This window comes from Equus quagga, chromosome 13 (genome assembly GCF_021613505.1).
Source record: "Equus quagga isolate Etosha38 chromosome 13, UCLA_HA_Equagga_1.0, whole genome shotgun sequence".
NCBI lineage: Eukaryota > Metazoa > Chordata > Mammalia > Perissodactyla > Equidae > Equus > Equus quagga.
In genome coordinates this window covers 59,461,263-59,482,900 of record NC_060279.1, presented here as the reverse complement: position 1 = coordinate 59,482,900, position 21,638 = coordinate 59,461,263, and positions in this window count along the sequence as shown.

The following is a 21,638-nucleotide window of genomic DNA, read 5'->3' as shown; positions in this document are numbered from 1 at the left end:
CATAAATCTGAGTGTCCATTAGTTGGCAGTCTTCTTAGTTAAAATTAAATTTATATTTTAAGAAACCTTTACGAGAGATAGCAGACTTAGTAGTGCTATTCACCACATACTTTTAGTTCTCCCAAGGGCATGCTTGAGGCACTTCCCCCTTGATGCTAGGTTTGGTTCTATACTTTGCTTTGGCCAAGCAAATAGGCGCATAAAAGCCATGTGCCATTTCTGGGTTGAAGTTTTAAGAGCAATCACATTATTTATCCTGTCTTATTTCTCTCTAGTAAATATTGCTGGAGGCTATTCCACCAGCTTGGCTCTCAGGATGAAGACAACATAGAACAGACTCCCAGCCTATGATAGGCATGTACCGGGAACAAGCGATTAACGTTTGTTATTCTAAGCCACTGAGGATTTGCAAGTCTTTGTTACTGCAGCAAAACTAATCCTATTCTGATTGTTTCAATACACATTATTGTTCTCACTTCATGTTTTGGAAAGTGAGGGTTCAATAAGTCACAGAGAGGGAAGTAGAACCCAGGTCTGTCTGACACGAGATGCAATGCTTTCCCCACCATGAAGAGCCTTCTCCAAATATTGTAAGCATAGGAATCCAGAGATGAACACGATGAATACATGCCAGCCTAGATATCAGTGAAAAAAAAAGAAAACCAAGTGAGCTGAAAGCGAAGAGTAGAGATTTTTCAACACTTTGAGAAGCTACTGCATGGATTTGTATGTAACTGAGAAAGGAGAAAGACAATGAAAGTACTTATAATACCTTTGTTAAAACTGGTTATATCGAAGAATTATTAAAGCTTGGGATGTATTTTAAGATTGGAATTAATAAAAGGTGTCAGAGTGTAAGTATTTAAAATTTGAGATAGATACAATCAGAAGAAAAGTGGAGTTTTTTTGGTATTTTTGGGATTTTTTGCTTTTTTTATTGTCAAGAGAGATACAAATAGGTGTGCATAAGAATGGATTCTGGGAATAATAGCCATTAGAGTTGTAAAAAGTACTCTAACGTTAAGACTTGTCAAAACAATTCCATCATTTCAGAAAGGAATTCTACAACGTATGTCAGTGTCAGCTGTGTGGCAGTAAAGAACCCAGTTTTAGTGTAAATGGATTTAAGTGGCTCCTGCTGCCCCCCCTTAGCTCTCCTTTCCTTAAGTGTGTTTGTTAGAGAAGATCAACATATGGCAAATTTGGCAGTGAAACATCATTAGTGAAAAACACCCACAACTGCAGAAGGTTGAAAGAATTTTGAAAATTACAGAGAGACTCGAGGGCTCTGCTGGTATATGCAGTTTGGAAATGTGGCTATTTTTCTATGCCTATGTGGATATTATTCTGGTTTTCTCATCAGCATTCATTCTCCTGTTGATGTAACTATAGCCTCCCACAGTGATTGGTCCAGGGCGAATCTGTGACATACAGTCCTCAAACCAGATTGCTGGCACTCCCTGAAAAGAGTCTTTCTTCCCTGGATTTCTGCTTTTGAGAATTTAAGATTGGAGCTTCTCTAGCTGTCTTTTTACAGTGAAAGGAGAATAGAGCCAACTTGAAAAATAGTAAATGGGAGAGAGAGAGAGAAAATAGATTTGATGGTGTGTTAAAGACCCCTGCACCAAGCCACATCTTCAACCTGGGCTTGTCTTCCACGTCAGCTAATGAAAATTCTCTTTTTCTTTAAGCTTGTTTGGGTGAGTTTGTCGTTATTGTTGTGGGTGTAGTAGCATTTTTTTCATTAGTGACTAAGAGAGTCATAACTGATGAAGTACTCTCAAAGTTGATTATCTCTAAGAAAAATATCTCATATTTAGCTACTCAAAATGCAAATTATCAATGGAAATATATTTAATCATCAATCTATAATTCTATAACTTCTTAATTCTAGAGACATTTTTGGAATTCCTTCCTCCTTAAGGGAATGGAGTTGGTGAGAATTACATAGATTCTTAGAACTCAAGAAAGTCTTCATTTATCCGGAAGAGGAAAATAAACAGAAAATTGTAATGCAAGGCAAAGAGCGCAAAGATGGTGGATTCCAGGAAAGAAAGTGGTAGGACAAGTCAGTAAGCCTGTAAACATTGAAGATATCCTGGGGGATTGATGCCTTAGCTCTGTTTCTGGGACCAGAAATCCACTCTTATATTTGGGTACAGCCTTATGACCTGCCCCATCATTTCAGCATACAGAACACTAGCTCCCTGAGTGCTCCAAGGGAGAAATTTTCTCCTGCCTTGGAATCTGAGGTTCCAAGGATTGCTCTGTTCCGCATCCGAGGTGTTTAACGCCCTCTTCAAAACTTCACCCTGAAGCTCCAGGCTTGCTTTCCCACATCATCACAGACAATCCTTACTCTTTGGGTGGTACTTTGCTCCAGAGTTTTGCAGATGTCCACAAAGACTCGTTCTTCCTCTAGTCTGCATCACATGACTCATCTCCCCTTTCCCTGGGGTATGTGTGTTACAGACCTACACAATGCTACAGAGGTGCTGAGGCCAAGAGAGGGCACCCTTGGGGCCTCTTCAGAGGATTTCAAGGTCTCTTTAAATAAAAGTGATATTTTGCTTTTAAACAGAAATTCAAGTTGGAGAAAGAGGATTAAAACCAAATGTTTAAAAGTACTCTTATTGTTACGAGATTTTGTTCCTGCAAACAATATGTGTTGTCTGCTAAAAGCTTGCATATGTATACGATAGAAAAAAGAGATAGACCGAAAAGGAATAAACCGAGGAAATATAATTTTCATTTAATAAATATTTCCAAATTCATTAGGTTTTAAATTAATTATTGCTTGATTTTACTTGATAAATAAAACCTTTTAAAAATAATTGAACCTATACGAGCACATTTATTCTCACAAAAAACGTTAACTGTGAAAGTGGTATGACATAATTACCTATATAAATATATTTATCACATTATGTTAATACTGTAGTGAGGCCAAAACTTTTACAGTGGTAATAAATTAAAGAATATTTTAAAGACTATTTCATCTTATCACTTATCTGATTGCATTCTTGAATATATTTTACACTGTATATTATATTATATGTATATGTATATTATAATATGTAAATATATACATATGTTATTCGTAAATAAATATACATGTCTTTGTGTTAGCATTTTAAATATCTTGCTGTTCAGTGTGTGATTAAAAAGTAAAAGATTTTGAACTCCTGTGTTAGATTATAAGCTGCATGAAGGCAAAAATCTTTTACGTCTTATTCATTGTTTCATGTCTAGAGTTTAACAGCGTGCCTGGCACATTCTAAGTGCCTGATATTTGGTGAATAAATGAATAAATGGAAGAAGTCATTATTTTAGGTAACATTATTTTCTAATAGTCCCCTCAAATTTTACCTAGAAAATATCATTATTATTAGAAAAATCACTATTTTCTAGGTAATATTTTGATGCTTGGCATTTGTGTTATATTTTTGTTTGTTTGCACGTCTGTCTTATCATCTAGATGCTTGTCTTCTTTTACTTCTTAAGCACCAAAAAATTATGTGATGAATGAATAAATGAACGAGTAAATGTACAAGAACCAGTGTGTTTATGCTCACATTTCTCACATGCCAGACAGACCATCACTTTACAATGAACGCCTTTATTGTCTATTGCAAAACGCCAGAGATGTAATTTTTCTGTTACATTTTAGCCATGCAAAGTTGTTAGATTTTCTGATTATTTTTGTATCAGGTGACACGGAGGTATGGATTTGGAAAGCTCTACAGATTGAGGAAACCCCATCACCAGAATTTATTGAAGAGCAGAGGGAAATTTTAACCCAGCAAAAAAGAAAAATCATTTATGATGGATCTTACTTGCAGCGCTCCAGAATTTCAATCACAGACTACTGGGAGTAGATGGAACAAATGCTTCTGGAATCCAGGAGACAAACAACAAGGCTGAGATAACGGGTCCAAATGGTAATGGAGAATATTTGACTAATATGTATGGCACACTTTTTTATTTATTTACAGTGGCTTAGAGGCAAATGCACAATTCAAGGCTAGTTTTTAATGTGAAGCATTGAATTAAAAGCTTCCCTTGGGGACTTTAAGTGGACGTCTAAGAGAATAGTAACTCTTAGATCTTTTAGGACGATTTTGCTTGCTTTAAATTGCTTTAGAAGGGAGGGATTTTTGTATGGCATTTTCTAATCATCACACAGCTCAGACAGATATTTAGCAACACGGAATGCATTAGTTGATTTAAAACAAAGATATGAAATCCTTGCTATAAGGAGTTACCAATATAAATCATTTTAACAAAACTGGTCTTCTACTTCAAGTTTATTTTTATGTTGAGCATAGCAAGGAATAAGTTCTTCAGTATACTTAAGGGATTTCATATTTGGAATCTGTTTGCTGCTGGGGGTGAGGGATGTTCATTTCCTCTCCTGTAGTGTGAGAGAAAGATTTTCCCTAAACATTTCCATCCTCTTGTTCCAGCTGTTATCCTCCCTAAGGAGACAGGGTGCCACGCTGTTGGTAGGTGCAGTCCCTGTTCACCTTTCTCTGGTGGGTGGAGATGATCAATTCCTAAGGCAGAGAATTTGGTTTACAGTTGTGCTTTTCCCCTCCCTGCCACCTGGGAGCCAGAGATCTTGGGGTTTCTGCTCTGCATTCCAAATGTTCCAAAGCCTAGATTAGTTTGTGTGTGAGTGTGTCTGTATGTGGTGTGAGGTGGGGTCTCTAGGTGATAAAAGTGGAAGAACCTAATGTTATTTGCATTTATAAACAAAGTCTTCCAATCCAGCACTTGTTGGACCTAAGGCTGATATGTAGGGATCCATCTGAATGTAATCTTTGCCCATCTTAGCTCTTGTCTAATTCAGGGGAAAGGAAAAGGTTGTATCACACATCTGTGTTTCTTTCTTTCCTTTTTTCTTTTTTTTTAAAGATTGGCACCTGAGCTAACATCTGTTGCCAATCTTCTTTTTTTTTTTCTTCTTCTTCTCCTTCTCTTCCTCCTCCTCCCCGCCTCCCCTTCTTCTCCCCAAACCCTCCCAATACATAGTTGTATATTCTAGTTATGTGTCCTTCTGGTTGTGCTATGTGAGACACCTGCCTCAGCATGGCTGGATGAGCGGTGCCATGTCCATGCCCAGCATTTTAACCAGTGAACCCCAGGCTGCCAAAGTGGAGCCGGCGAACTTAACCACTCGGCCCCGGGGCCGGCTCTCTGTTTTTCTTAACTTTACCCCACAATGTATTTTTTGCAACTAAACCAAATTACTTGCACCATCTGTATATTCCAATCTCTCACAACCTTGTTCCTTAGCATAGATTGTCCTCTCATTCTCTTTTCTGTGGACTGGAAAACAATTATTTGTCTTTCAGGTCTTAAAGTATATTTGCTCTAGGACAAGAGTCCAGATCTGCTGGCCCAGATTTTCTTGAAATAGAAAATGTCAAGCAAACCTGAACACAAATTTCTGTAAGGTAAGATTTCATAAGCTATATCCCACAAGCCAAATCAGATCATGTGTTTTGTAAATAAAGTTTATTGAAACATAGCTACAACCATTCATTTATGTATTATCTATGGCTGCTTTTATGGTACAATAGCAGAGTTGAGTAGTTGTAAAAGAGACCATATGGCCCACAAAACCTATAATATTTGCTATCTAGCCCTTTACAGAAAATGTTAGCCAATCTGTACTCAAGGCAACAAGAGGTTGAAATCAAATAGCAAGTATTCCCTTTACATAGAGGCAATGTTTTCTAGTTCCCCGCAAGCCCTATGAGTATATCCTTCATTTGCATTCCCAGCCTGGCTCCTACTGGCATTTGAGTATATGGAATCCTTCTTAAAGAAGATTTACTTGATGATCACAGTCTCAGATGGGCAGAGTTCCAGAATATTTGTTTAGTTCTTTTTTTACTCATTCATATTTTTCAGCAAAGATTTTCTATCTTTTCATTCATTATAAACATGTTTTCCTTTAAATACTTGAATTTAGTTATAGCAGTTTCTATAAAATCTGCTAATTCTAACATCTGGGTCATCTCAGGTTCAGACTCCATTGATTGTTTTCTCTTGAAAAGTGAAAACAATCCACTTATTTCCGCTTATTGCTTTGGGTGTTGAGCAGCTTGGGGTTACATACTGGACATTGTAAATGACATTTTGTAGAGGCCTCTGAGAGCATTGTTTTATGTTTTTGAGTAGACTATTAACTTAGATTAACTCAAACTGACAAAATACCATTCCTTTTGGACGAGGGGCAGTCAAAATTTTAGTTTAGTTTTCTAAACTTACTTTAGGGGTCATCCAAACATTTATTTTCAGTTTTCCTATCCAACTCTTGGCCACCCAGCAAGTTACAGATTGAAGTATGCTGTCAGTATAAAAACTATACAACAGCAAAACTCATTCTCCTTTTGGAGGTATCAACTCTCCTTCATTACATTCTTGCTTTTATTTGTTCTCCAGTGCCTTCACTGAATTGACATTATTTATTTTGTCCAGATTTTTACTCTTATTTGAGGGAAGGTTGGTATGATGGGAGCCATTTGGGTGTTACCAGGAGTAGAATCACAGAGTCAAGGTTTTTGTTTCTTTTCTTTTCTTTTTTTTTTTTTTTTTGACTCTTTGGGAGGCCCTGTGCTAGAATCTTTTAAAAATGCCATCTTCCTTAATCCTCACAATCACCAGTTCAGTTTTACTGAATCTAATTTACAGATTAAGAAACTGAAGATCAGAGAGAAGGCAACACTAGGCAAAGTTTCATAGAACACAAGATGAAGAAACAGAATTCAAATCCAGATCTGGCTGACAGTTGTCCTATAATCATGCTGCCTTCATTGCATAACCTGTCAGTCTATTACTTAATGACTTCTGCTATTTTAGGGGTAAGCTAAGCTCCACAGGAAGGTGCTCTGCTCTGAAGTTAGGGCAAATTATTGAGAAACAATGACAAAAATAAAGGTAGAAGCAAGCTCCCTGATTTAGTCCTGTATTTTTTTATGACTTTACTGTATTGCGTTTATGTTTTTCCCTTCTTAATCTTCAGATCGTCTTTGCTCAATAAGGGTGGTATAAAAGTTTCATATTTCCACTGAGCTATTTCTCCTCTGCTTATCCAAATCTAATTGCTGAGAATATGAAACGCCTACCTTTATTCTTAGGCACTAAATGTTAGACCTTTCAAAATATGCTGACGGTGAGGCAACCACTGGGATGTTGTCATTAATTTGCATTTTTCTGTAGCAAAGAGTTTAGATGCATTTCTACTAGCTCCCTTCAGATGAGAAGAATGACACAGGTGTATTTTTCCCTACATTTAATCTATGTCATAGTAACTTCTCTACTTGTTTGCCCATGAAACCTCCCTGAATTTCTTCTCTGTCAGACAGATCCACTGCTCTGTCCACAGGGACAGGAATGTGACCCCGGGTGGGCCAATTATGTATTCTCAGGAAGTTAGAACAGGAATAAAAACTCATAGGGATTAAATACAGTTGGAGCTGAACAACTGAAGAAGTAACTGTAGAACTTGGAGATTCCCAATGCTGTCCTGGTAATTTTCTTCCTAAAAGTTCCTTTTACAGCCATACTTATAATTTTGTAAGTAATTTCAGTTTTTCTACATTAAATTCCTCTTCATTCGTATGAGAAATTTCTGTTTCACTTGTTTGTTACCAATAACCAAAAAACCATATGGAATGATCTATAGACAAAACACACATATTCAAAAAGGGAGCCCTTTGTGAACTATTTAGATATAAAATAATGGGGGTTTGAAATTATCTTTTAAATTGTCTCAATCGCCTCAGTTCCTAAGGTTATATTCTGAGGAGAAAAAAATTAAAACAAGTAAAGGTATTATGAGTTGCCAGATTAAGCAAACAAAAATACAGGATGCCACATTAAAATTTGAATTTCAGATAAGTAACAAGTGACATTTTGGTAAAGCCCATGCAAATATGGATAGTATATACTGATGCTTAAAATATTCATTTTTGTTACCTGAAATTCAAATTTGACTGTGTCCAGAATTATATTGGATAACTCTATATTGGCTAGTACAGGCCCATCAAATTTCCAGAACAACATCTAAATACTCAGGAAATAGGAAATGATCAAAAAAAATGTTCTATCAACACTCTCTTGCCTCCCATGGAAACTGCACTGTTACATAAAAACTGTGTCCACAAAAACTTCATGGCAGAACGTGAAAGAACATTGAGGAACACTGACTAGATGTCATCAAACTGCTTTGTTCTATGCTCTTTCCTCCGTAAGAGTCAGGAGTAAAGTTTTCTTTATCTCTCGGTAGAGTATGATGCTGCAAATAACTCTTCTTAGAGTAGTCCATAAAATCTTCAATTATGGCGGTGTCTATGGAGACAGAATTATCACTCAAGTTTTCTTATGGAGAAAAAAAGAGAAGAAAGTCTCTGGAAAGGAATTCTGTATAATTTTTATACCTCACCTACCTGCCACCCCGAGGAAACACACACACACACACACATGCACCACACACACACACTCTTTCAGAGAAACTTCTCCAATAAGAATGAGTAAATAGGAAGAAAGAGTCCAGTCAATACAATCAGTGAGTTTTAATGGTAGAGATAAGGATAGAGAAAGGGTCAAAACACAAGGGAAGGATAGAAACAAGAGAATAACTATGAAAATTGATCCTGGGATAGTAAGAGGATGATGATGTAAGACTGGATTCAACTCTCAATTCAAAGAGTACGTTCAATAAAGTATCTACACATTTTGTGGGAGAGGGCTAGCAGTTCAGGGGAGTGATGGAAGACAATACAACACTCCCCATTCATTAGTTCCTTCTTTATAGACATATCTATGGTGTATTATGTTATGTGCTAAAGATTCATGAGATATCTCAAGAGATTGAGGCTATTAGTTGTAACCAAAAATAAATAGGTCTGATGCTTATTAACAATATTTTTCTTGGTTAAGCTCTTTTTTTTGATTTGAAGAAGGATTATAAGTGGGGTGCATCCAATTGTTTCAGGAAAAGAATGCTGCTAGCCTCTCAGAGGGAGGGAACTCAAAGAAGCTTTATATTTCCAATAGAGTTATCTGTATCTTTCCTGCCAGAAGAAACTCCAACACACAAGTAATATCGCTGCTGCAAGTTTCTTCCAGCACAGAAGTACAGGGGAGGTGGATGAACATTCTTCTGGCCTAAATTCAACATTATGCTTCCTGCAAAATTGACCATAAGTAAGACACATGGAAAGTACTCAAGGCTGTAAAATTGAGGAAGAATTTGCCGAACAATGGCTGTAGATACTGCTTATGCAACTAGCATCTGCTTGAAAAATTGGATAAAGATAAAAGCTACAGAAAATTGCAGTCAGAACTTTATGATGGTGAGGAATTGAATACATTGCCAGCATCAGAGTCCCGCTCCAGGAGATTAAAAAGATCTGGGAAAGCATCACCCCTTTGAAATCACAAATGGCTGAGACAATGATAAAAAATAAAAGGCAGTCAAGCCAAGTTTTAGTCCTTATCTTTAAAAAGCGGGGTGTAGAGAACTAAATTTGATATTTTGTGCCAGGTGGAGCTGTCTTCTAGAATATGATTTCAAGCATTTACCCACAAGTTGCATGCCCGAGACAAAATGATTTACTCTCTCTGATCTTCAGTGTTCTTACCTGTAAGACATATATAAGCCTAGAATTACTATGAGGGTTGGATGAGATAATAAATGAAAAATAGTGGCAGGTAAACAGCCTCAGTAAATATGGGTTGCCTTCTTCAACCCATTCATGTTAGACCTGAAATGTCTTCCTTTCTAATGTTGTGTTAACTGATCAATTAATATACCCATCCAATAGATTGCTATTTACTAATCTCTATAACAGGCAATGAGATTTTAAATGCTCTTCGCCATTTTATGGGGCAATTTAATAACTTATGGATTTGGAAGAGAGAATCTTGAAGAATTTTCTGATTTAGATTGTTTCCATGCTGCCCTTATATTTGACTGACAGGTGAACTATGGACATCAGTCCTTTTTGATTACGTTCATTTTTTGTTGGAAATTGAACACCATTTGGTAAAAATCAGAAGCTCCCTGTAAGTTTGACACTTGTAATATAATTTTTTTCAACTTAGAAGCTTATTTAATTCTTTTCCTTGAAAGAAAAACTGTAAATAGAACATGTGATTTGTCCCAAAAATTTCACTCAGGATTTAGAGAATCTCTGTTGATTTCCACTCATCTTTTTTTTTTAATTTTAATTAAGTTTTCTAAAGCTAGATTTGATCGTAACTTCTTCCCGACTCCCCATCACTTTAATAGAAGAGGAAATTGAGGTCAGAGAGTTGAACATGAATTCACAATGAATAATATTCTAGCTAAGAATGTCACAGGTCTGCAGGTCACTAGATAAAAGATGCCTTCCATTAGAACATGTTGTTACTTCCTTTCCTCTCTGCAAACTCTGCTGAAAATTCTCTTTATTTCCTTTTTACTATTATTTTTTTTAGTGCACAGATGATTTCAATGCAAAGGTAGTTTCTTTACTAGTTTTTCTGTTGGAGGCCTTCCAGTGGCCGTAATCTTGCCTTTATGGGGATGTACAATTGTCCTTTTGTGTGTGTGTGTATGTATATATGTGTGTGTGTATATATATATATATATATATATACACACATACACACACACATATATGTAAACACACACTACTTATGAATAATGTAGCTATTTTTTAAGTAAAGTCATGTTTTTCTTTGAGTGTGCTATATTATGCGATTTTATTCCTTACATGGAGTTTTGTTTGCAGGGTTGCAAAGTGTCCCAAGGAAAATCTGTTTATAATCTCAAGAAGAGTTTGGCAGCTACAGTTTTTATTCAGGAGAATTAATACCAATATCCCACTAATATCTTTGTCATTTATAAACTAGTTTGGAATGTTGGTCCAAGTGGATTTCAGTCTAAAGAATTTTGACAATCAGGAAATAGACTGCCTAAATGAATTAACAATTATAATAAAGAGAAAACACCTATTTTAGTGTAAAATGGAATCATTTACAAAGTAGAGAATTCAGTGTAGTAACTCATTTCCGTGAAGTTTTATTTCTAAAATAGAGTTCATGGTTTTTGTTTTTGTTTTTGTTTTTTTTAGCTATCTCATGAGGCCGATGAGACGTACATTATCATCTCCATACAAGAAGAATCTGGCATTCAGATTAACTGAGTAATTTATCTAAAGCTGCTAGGTAAAAGGCTGCTGAGAGTGTCAGAGATGAAACCCATCACCTCTCTAGGTTTAGTAGCATTTTCCATTCCACTATTCTTTCTTATTCCTTTGACGTTAGAGTACAGTGGGAAGAAAAGAGGAGAAAGTCTTCATTTATGACACCAAGGACATAGTCAATGACTCAAGCAGGAGTTACATGCAGTTACCCCTCCAATACATAATTTAAGAAGAAATTTGGTGTAGAAGTTAAGAAAAAGGGGAATTGGTTTTGCTGAAAGATCTTTTGTGTCAAAGCAGAGGGATTATGTAACGATGAGAGTTTGGACACTAATGCTCTGACTGAATGGGCATTTTCAACAAAAAGAAGAATTAAATGAAACAGAACTGGGATCGTTTTTGAATTGGAACGTGTGAGAAAACTGAAAATGTGACAAGTTGCTTGCATGGGAATATAAAATCCACAAGTTGCTTAGAGAGTGGAAAACCTACAGATGATATGGCTTTTTAACAGAGCTGACAGGAGCCAAAAGTGTGACTGCAGGAATGACAAATTGTTTGTAACTTGACACAGGAAATTCGGAACCAGAGTAATATTTTGGCCAAAAAAGCCCGTAGAAGGAGGTTGGTCATGCAGAGGGAACCATCCTCTCAGTAGACAGTGTGAGAAAATGGACCAACATCATCTCTGAATCAGACAGATCCAGATTTGCATCCTAGCTCCAGTAATTGCTAGAGGGATAAGATTGAACAAGTCTCAAGCTCCATTTCCAGTGGAAATTGTAACACTAGCTTCACAGGGGTTGAAGTGGGACAAACCCCTAGCAAAGTTCCTGCCACACTGCTACTGTTGTCAGCCCATAAATGGTGGTTGTAATTTTTTATTTTTATGACTAGCACCACCACTACCACCGCCACCACCACCACTACCACCACCATCATCTGGTACAAGTGGACTCCAAGAGGCTGTCTCTCATCCTCTAAGATGGAAAGAAAAGTTAAATTCAGACATATAAGCATGGATAAAAATTCACCTCTTCATTAATAAGATGGAACATCTATTTCTCAATGAATCACATTTATGAAAACTTTTAGTAGAGGTCCATACTGTTCTCATAAGGCACAGCCAAAAAACACGGTCTTGTCTTTTTTTTGAATTAACTTTTTTTAATTAAAAGATTCTTCATCAGCCATGTTAATTACTCACAATCCTTCTCTTCTTTTGATCTACTTTGTTTTTTAATATTTAATATTCTATGTAGGGTTGTAAGTATGTAACAGTTAACCAAGTTTTCCTAAAAATTTATTCAACCTGTTTCAAACTATTTTGTTTCGTTTTTACTTAATTCTATGCCTCCTTTCTTTGTTTGATGACCCTGGCTTCTTCCTTCTGCATACTTGCAGCACACATGTTAAATTCTAAGATATTCAAGACCCTTTCTCTGTTCTGGGTACTCAGCAATGACTAAACCATGATGCCTGCCTCTAACTAATCACAGTCTCGTGGGAGAAACATCTTCGTAAAAATAATTCCAATAAATGAGAAAATGTTTCATCCCAGCATAACATTTTGCCTGCACCTCAGCGGGTCTTGCATGGGAGTAATTTAGGAAAAACTTAAAAAACACAGTGACCTTGAGCGTTAGAAGCAAATGCAATTTCTCACTAGCGCTTCATTGTCTTGTCTTCTCTTCATATCTTCTCTCTTTCCCTTTATTTCTTTGAAAAATAAAATATGTTTTCTTATAATTATAAAAGCGATAAATGCAGGGACCTAGAAGGAGAGAGCTAAGCAGATAAAAGAAAACAAATAGCACCGATGACTTCTCAACCTTTCCTCCCCCTCTGTCCTGCTTTTTCTTCTTTTCTTCACTTTCTCCTTCCCTTTAATTTTTTCCCCTCTCCTTTCCTCATCTTTTCTTTTTCTTCCTTCTCCTCCTTTTACTTTTTTCTTCTTCCCTCTCTTCTCTCTCTTTTTCTTTCCTTTTTGTGAGATATTTCTAGGTTTCTCCATATCCCTGGAATTTTCCACAGAAGGAGACAGGTATGGGTCTTGATTGTCACCCTTTGGCCCTCAGTAGATGCTTTCATTCCAAGGACTAATGTGTTTCTTCAGCTCAAGGAAATTTTCTTCTGTAGTATTATTCATTTTTTTTCCTTGTGATGAAGAAACATTTATTTGAAATTCAGCAGTTGCTCCAATTTGTTCTCATTATAATTTAAGTAAATTTGCATTTAATACATTTCATTACATTTTTTATCAAATGTGATTTCACAATTAGATTTTTTTTTCTCTTGAGGAAGACTAGCCCTGAGCTAACATCCGTGCCCATCTTTCTCTACTTTATATGTGGGACACCTGCCACAGCATGGCTTGACAAGCAGTGTGTAGGTCCACACCCAGGATCTGAACCAGCAAACCCCAGGCCACCAAAACAGAACATGCAAACTCAACCACTGCGCCACTGGGCTGGCCCTCATTGTTAGATGTTTTTGAATGTGTACCTATCTGTACCTTTTTGTACTTAGAGAGTTGTCTGAAATCTTGCTCATCTAATATAAAACAATTATTTTTATTTTCAATTTCCTTGCATATTCTTTATTTATCTTTATTAATCCCACCTCACATTATTATTATTATTAATATTATTATTTTTTCATTTGAGCTTCCAGGAGGCAGATATTAAAAACTCAAAATCTTTCTTGTCTCTTATTTTCCATTTCATTTAGGCCTAGTTCTTCTATTTAATTCTTCCTTGGAAACCCCTCCACCCATTTATGGGGAGCATGGAATCATTTTGAATCTTAAAAATGTTATCTTGTAGTCTGGTTGTTTCTTTTGCATGATGGCCTGTTTTCTTCATGAATGAACTAGTTATTGAATCACTCTTAGCTAATGAATTATTTTTAAAACTATATGTATATTTATATCTGTATTCAGGTAGAAGTCTGACTTACGTTAATGTGTAAGTGAATGGGGTGTTTAACCTCACAGGATTTTAGTTAAGATTAACGATTGCTATTTGCCTTCTGCCCCACCGCCACATCAACAACCATAACTGCCACCATTGATACTATTTACAAAATGGCAACTCTTCTCTGCTGGTGGAGACGAGCATATGTTCCTTCTTGGTATGGTCCTCCTAGAACAACAGCCATCCTTTGAAGTACATTCTTTCCGTTTCTTCCATGGAAAATGGGGTTACCTTCAGATCTGCTCTGATCTTCCCCAGGCAGAAGGCTCACAATAAGTTTTTTGTTATTTTTTTTTTTGGTTAAAAAATGTTTATTCTCAGCAAAAATAACCAAAACAAAATGTAACAAATGTTAGAGAGGTCGTGGAGAAAAAGCAACCCTCATACACTGTTGGTGGGAATGCAAACTGGTGCAGCCACTATGGAAAACAGTATGGAGATTTCTCAAAAAACTAAAAATGGAAATGCCATATGAATCAGCCATCCCACTACTGGGTATCTATCCAAAGAACTTGAAATCAGCAATTCCAAAAGTCCCAGGCACTCCTATGTTCATTGCAGCATTATTTACAATAGCCAAGACATGGAAGCAACCTAAGTGCCCATAAATTAATGATTAGATAAATAAGAAATGGTATATATATACAACGGAATACTACTCAGCCATAAAAAGGATAAAATTGTCACATTCACAACAACATGGATGGACCTTGAGGGTATTACGTTAAGTGAAATAAGCCAGATAGAAAAAGACAATCTCTGTATGAATCCACTCATACATGGAAGTTAAAAATGCAGACAAAGAGAACAGATTAGTGGTTAACAGGGGGAAGGGGGGTGGCGAGTGGGCACAAAGGGTGAAGTGGTGCACCTACAATACGACTGACAAACAATAATGTACAACTGAAATTTCACAAGGTTGTAAACTATCATAATCTCAGTAAATGTTTAAAAAGAGTTTATTCTCATTTGCTAAAGGATATGTTTTTTGTATCAGAAATCAGTTATAGTTATTATAATAAGAGAGCAAATAAAAAATGTATGCATTGTAAAATTGTCATATCTAATTTCCACCTTCAGGGGGGTTTTGATTGATTTATAGAAGACCATTTAGTAGAATTTCTTGACCATAGTGCAAATGTAGGGATTTTATGGGGGAATACAGCTTTCTTCACCTCATTGTAATGTATCCTAACTCATTTAGTTTATAAAGATCATTCAAAGAGCATTGTTCATGACTGGTGGCTTTTTATCCTGGTATATAAATATCATCTGTTTTCTCTACAACATGTTGATCAAGGGCATACATATTCCATTTCCTCTACCAGATAAAACTTCAGTTGTGAATAAACAACAAAGCAAATGTATCCTTGAATTAGGTATTCAAATTTTTATCTCATGGTGTAGAGATACAGGTATAACACAACTGGGGGTCTTATTCCCAGAAAAATCTATACAAAAATGAGCACATCAATTTAATTACCTAAAATAAACCAAAAAGAGGAGCTTTAAAATGTGAAGCCTGGTTCTTATCATGAGAGTTTCCGATCTAATTTTTGAAGAGTACATTGTGGGTGTCAGTATTCTGAAAAAAATCCCCTGATGAGGTAAAGATAAAAAAACACTGTTAACAGCCAAAGGCTACAAGGAATCAGAAAGAAGAGACTGGTTGGGGCTGAAGAGTCAGGAAAGCCCTAGTGGAGACAGACTACTCGAACAGAAGTTAGAAGGATGACTTTGATAAGAGGAGACAGAAAAAGAGTTTTCTTCAGTTGAGTCCAGCAGAGTTAACGGCTTCTAGATTTTGGAAGGATTACTGTATTAATCTGCTCAGGCTGCCATAACAAAATACCAGACTGGGTGTCTTAAGCAACACAATTTTATCTTCTCCAAGTTCTGGAGGCTAGAATTTCATGATCCAGGTGCCAGCCAGTTTGGTTCCATGTGAGGACTCTCCCCTTGGGTTACAGATGGCTGCCTTCTTGCTGTGTCCTCACCTGGCCTCTTCCTTCCTGTGTGTGCACAGAGAGAGAGAGAGAGAGAGAGAGAGAGAACATGTGCAAGTTCTCTGGTGTCTCTTCTTATAAGGACGTTAATCCTATTGGATCAGGGCCCCACTCTTATGGCCTCATTTAACCTTGATTACTTCCTTAGTGGCCGCAATCTCCAAATCCAGTCACATTGGGGGATAAGACTTCAATATGTGAATTTTGGAGGGACACAAAGATTCAATCCATAACAATTACCAAAAAAGAGTGTTTGACCACTTGTGCTGACTCCTTCCCTTCTCTTCTTATCTCACCCCTTCTATTACTGTCACTTTCTGTATTTCTTTTCTTCCTTTCTCTATTTTGTTCTCTTTTCTCCAAATATTCATTGAACATAACTCTGGAACAGGTGCTATTCTAGGCACTCACCTGTGTCTCCCGGGAGCCTCTGTGAGCATCACACCCAAAGAGCATGGCAGCCTCTTTAGTTCTTCCTTAATAGCAAAATCCCAATAACTATCTCACAGTTTAATTATAACGCTGACGTACCCATGGTGGCCTTCATCTCCCTGTGTGATATTGGCTCTAGGATGGCAATTTCAGGGATGGTGCCTTGGAGAATCTTGTCAGGGTGTCTGCAGGACCATCATATGGCTCCACTGAGGCATCTTTCAGAACTTCAGGTCCCTCATTCAAGGAACCCTCAGTAGTGGGAGGGGTGATTCAAAAAGCAATCCTTCACATCTCAGGGGCAAGGAAATTCCCAGAGATCCTGAGAATCAGAGCTCGGGAGAGCAAACAATACCTGTGAGTTCCTCAAATACAAACTACTTATTTTAGGGTAAAGATTCTGGTGCTAGATATGGAGAGGGAGCCCTGTTAGGATCCCTACGCTCATTAGGAATGAAGCCAAGACGTGAACTAGGATACTCTCATGCTCAATCTAATGCTGTTTGACTACATTAAGAGAATTTGTGATTTAAATTTTTTTTTAAAAATTTGGACTGTTCAAGGAAAGGAGACAAAAAAAGGGACAAAAGAGAAGGTTCTGCAGTTAGGCGTATGTTAAATTTATGAGTGATCTAGAACAGAATACAGGATTAGTTTGAGAAAACTGTTTCCATTACCCTTAACTACTGTACTTTGCTTTTATAAAGATCATTTCATACTCGTGGTTAAAAACAAAAAAATACAAACAAAAAAAGCCATTTGTTTTCTGTTTCTTGCTATTATGTTCCTGACACCAATTCTAGCGTGTATGTGTGGGGGACTTCCCCCAACACCACAAAGAAATTCTCCAGACACCAGTGGGTGTCCCACAATTCAACTCAATTCTGACACTGTCGACCTGGAGATAGCAACAGGTTCCATAGCTTAAGGGCTCTGTCCTACAAGACTGCCCCTCCCCCTTCAGACGCCAGTCACAAGTTCAGGTAACCTGTGCTTCTGACAGACTGGCTACAGATCAGAGGGTCCCACAACCTCCTCCTTTGGTTTGATTAATTTGCTAGAGAGGCTCCTAGAACTCAGAGAAACATTTTATTTACTAGAATACTGGTTTATTATAAAAGGATATAACCCAGGAAGAGCCTGATGGAAGAGATGCACGGGGAAAGGTATGGGGAAAGGGCGCTGAGCTTCCATGCCCTCACAGGTTGGGCCCTCTCCCAGCACTTTCACGTCTTCCCCAACCTGGAAGCTCTCTGATCTCTGTTCTTTTGCGGTTTTAATAGAGGCTGCTTTACATAGGCATGATTGATTAAATCATAGCCCACTGACCAGTGATTCAACCCCCAGCCCCCCTCCCCTCCACAGAGGTCAGGGGTGTGGAGCTGAAAGTTCCAACGCTCCAATCACTTGGTTGATTCCTCTGGTGACCAGCTCCATCCTTAGGTGATCTAGGGACATTCCAAAAGCCACCTCACTTACATATCAAAGGACACCTTTATCAGTCTCATCACTTAAAATAGTCCAAGGGTCTCAGGAGCTCTCTACCAGAACGAGATGAAGACCCAATATGTATTTCTTATCACAAATCACAATACCATGCTTCTAAATCACCTGAAGGAAAATTGAGACCATACAGTGGAGGAGAGAAAAGCAGACTCATTTTTCGTGGTGTTTTTATTTAGTTTCTTAAGTCATGAGAAGGTTAATCCTCGTTAGCTCTAGGTTCTTAGGTAATTTGGGACAACTCAACAGTTCTAGTTGTCAACAGCCATGCTCAGTTAATCAGGTGACTTCCCCTACAACATGAATAATTGGGACAATAGACTTCTCTCTGACCATCTGACTATAACCCTTGATACCAAGTGATAAATATAGTCATTCCAGAATAAACCAAGGGTTAAATAAATCTCCTGATCCCAGGATTTCCTCTCTTGCCTAAATATTTCAAAACACTATGGCAGCAAGTTTTTTTCTTTGGCTGAATTATCCACATAATTGCCTCAATTCTTCACATCATGGGTGTGAAATATTACCTTGTAATTCTTACATTAACTTGTCTTATTGCTGAACTAACGTTCACATACTTCTTAAAGTGTAAGGTAGACAGTGTGGCATTAGCAGGTTAAATTAAAATGCAATTAAAAAAGTAATAATTCTCATTCTGACAGCAGCAGTGTAATAGAGATGGTACCACATGAGAGCATTAATTTTTAAGGGAACTAAAAAAAGAGAAAGAGTCCTACTTCTCTAGCAATCCTGCTACATTAGTCTTTACCACATTGCTAAACATTGCTTTAGCTTTCCACTTTAATAGTGGCAAACTCTGAGGTCTGACATGAAATAGGCTATTTCATCTGAGATGGTTTAAGCTGGCCTAAGGAGTGACAGGAGAATATAGCAAGCAGTCAGTGCTAATGACAGCATACCATTTTTATAGACTAAAGGTCGAGCAATGAATTTCAATTATAGAGTGTCAGGATGCCCAAATGCAGGTACCTGATAACAAGTCAGAAGCTCACAGTTTTTGTAAGCCTTCTGTAGAATTTCAATAAAGCTCTTAGCCCTTAGCACAGCCTTTTTTTATGCTTTCTTTTTTCTTTGCCAGAAGCCAAGAGATATAATCTTTTCTGAGCAACTCCATCTATAGCACCCTTCAGCCATCCTGTTGCAACAGCTAAATGAAGCATGCCTTTCTAACATATGGACTTCCCCTGTGGCTCATCTTCCAACGTGTTTGGGAGTGACATCGAGAGTAGGCATAGATGTTCATCTGCAACATTTAAATGGAGTTTTCCCAAAATGTATTATTAGCTCAGCAATAGCGAAGGCTCTGTGATGACCCGATAAGACCATTTTCCTGCCAAATATTTGAAGAGGTTGGAGAAAAAAAGAAATTGTAAGGGACCACAGTACTCGCTTGAAATTGAACAAGTGAAGATTTATGCTCAAAAAGGTAGTAAATATCACTGATTCTATTACGTTCACTCCCTATACTGCTCGGGGGAATGGTTAGGAAAGGCAGAACGAGAGCAATCAATGTATTCCATCTTTTCATTTTGAAATAAATGATAAATGGGTCGAGTTTGCCATCCATTTCATTTAATATTTTTTGTTATAATATGCCCAAAAGACAACTTTTGATTTTCCTTCCTGAACTTGCTTTACCTTCGGTGTTTCTTAACTTAGTTGTAGGCAGCTGCTTTCAGATGCTAATACCAGAAGAGAATTCCTTCTTGACTCACCTTTTTTCTCTCTTTCCCTATAGACTATCCTGCAGGAAATGCTGTGGCCCTAGCTTCAAAGAGTAACCAGAACCAAACCATTTTCCTCACCTTCACTTCACCGTGATGCTACCAACCACCATGTTCAGATGCCTGGATTTCTGAGGTAACCACCATACAGGCCTCTGTGCTTCTTTTTCTTTCCCATCCTACTCCTGTATCTCTTTTCAACATAGCAAATCAAATGATCCTTTTAACATATAATAAAGCCATATGGTTCCTTTTGTCAATGAAAATAATCCATAACCAATCTATAAATTAAAATTTGGGAGAGTTTATGCTGAGCTAAAATGTGAGGACCATGGCTGTGGGCCTCTCTTCCTAAAGGAAGAAAGGGCACCAAAGAAGTGGGGTGCACAGAGTGGTTATATACCCCCAAAGAGGATGTTTCATATATGATTGAAATGTCCCTTTTACAATAGTCGAGAGACTGCTCTGTCAGGACAGCGATTGATGGACACAGCAGGTAGGTCTGCTGTCCTGGTGGACACAGCAGGGTGGCAGGTCTGTTGTCTCCAGCTGGGTGGTCACAGGTGAGCTGGGTGGTCAAAGGTGAGTGCAGCAATCAGTTCCTAGCCTAAGGAAAGATGCTTATCCTTAAGGAAATGCCAGTGTCGGGGGAAGTTGCACCTTTATCTTAAGGCCATTTGTTCTTGCTGTACAAAATGTTTAAAGCAGGTATACAATGGAGGCTCAATGGCCACGTCAGCCACTTTTGGAAAAACAAAGTCAGGCCGAATTGGGTTTACACCAAATGACTTCCTCATATACTCCAATATATTCTATTGCCTGCCATTTCTATTTGTCACTTTGTTTGAAATCTTACATCATCTTCCCATTTCACTTATAACAAGAGCCAAATTCTTTAAGAAGGCTGAACAAGCCCTACATGATCTGGCCCCATTACCACTCAGACCTCATCTTCTACCCTCAGCCTACTACTCCCTTTGTCCCAACCACATTAGCCTCTTGGCTGCTTCTCAGGCCTGCTGCACCCATTAATCCCTTCCACTAGATAGCCTCATCATTAACCTTTTCACTTCCGTCAAGTACTGCCCCAAACTCAAACATCATCTTCTCCACGAAACCTGCTGTCTACTCTATATAAAACAGCAGCCAACCTCCACTCTCCCCCCATCATGACCAAACCTACGTTATCTCTATTTTTCCCCACAGTACTTATCAGATTTTAACACACTATGTAAAAATTGTATATTTTGGTGTTTATTTCTATATTAGCTGTTTCCTTTTGTTAGAATGCAAGTACCACAAAGGCAGGAATTATTGTCAATAATTATTATTGACCATCACATATCCAAAGCACCTAGAACAATGCCTTACATAAGGTATTTACTCAAATATTTGTCCAATAAATGAAATAGACACTATTCTCCTCCTTACTTTTGAACTATCCAGAGCCATGTCTACCCCTCAATACAGATGAGCTTTTTTTTTTTTTATTGAGTTAATGATAGGTTACAATCTTGTGAAATTTCAGTTGTACATTAATGTTTGTCATTCGTGTTGTAGGTGCACCACTTCACCCTTTGTGCCCACCCCCCACCCGACCTTTCCCCTGGTATCCACTAAACTGTTCTAGTCCATAATTTTAAATTCCTCATATGAGTGGAGTCATACACAGATTATCCTTCTCTCGCTGGTTTATTTCACTTAACATAATTCCCTCAAGGTCCATCCATGTTATTGCAAATGGAACGATTTTGTTCTGTTTTACAGCTG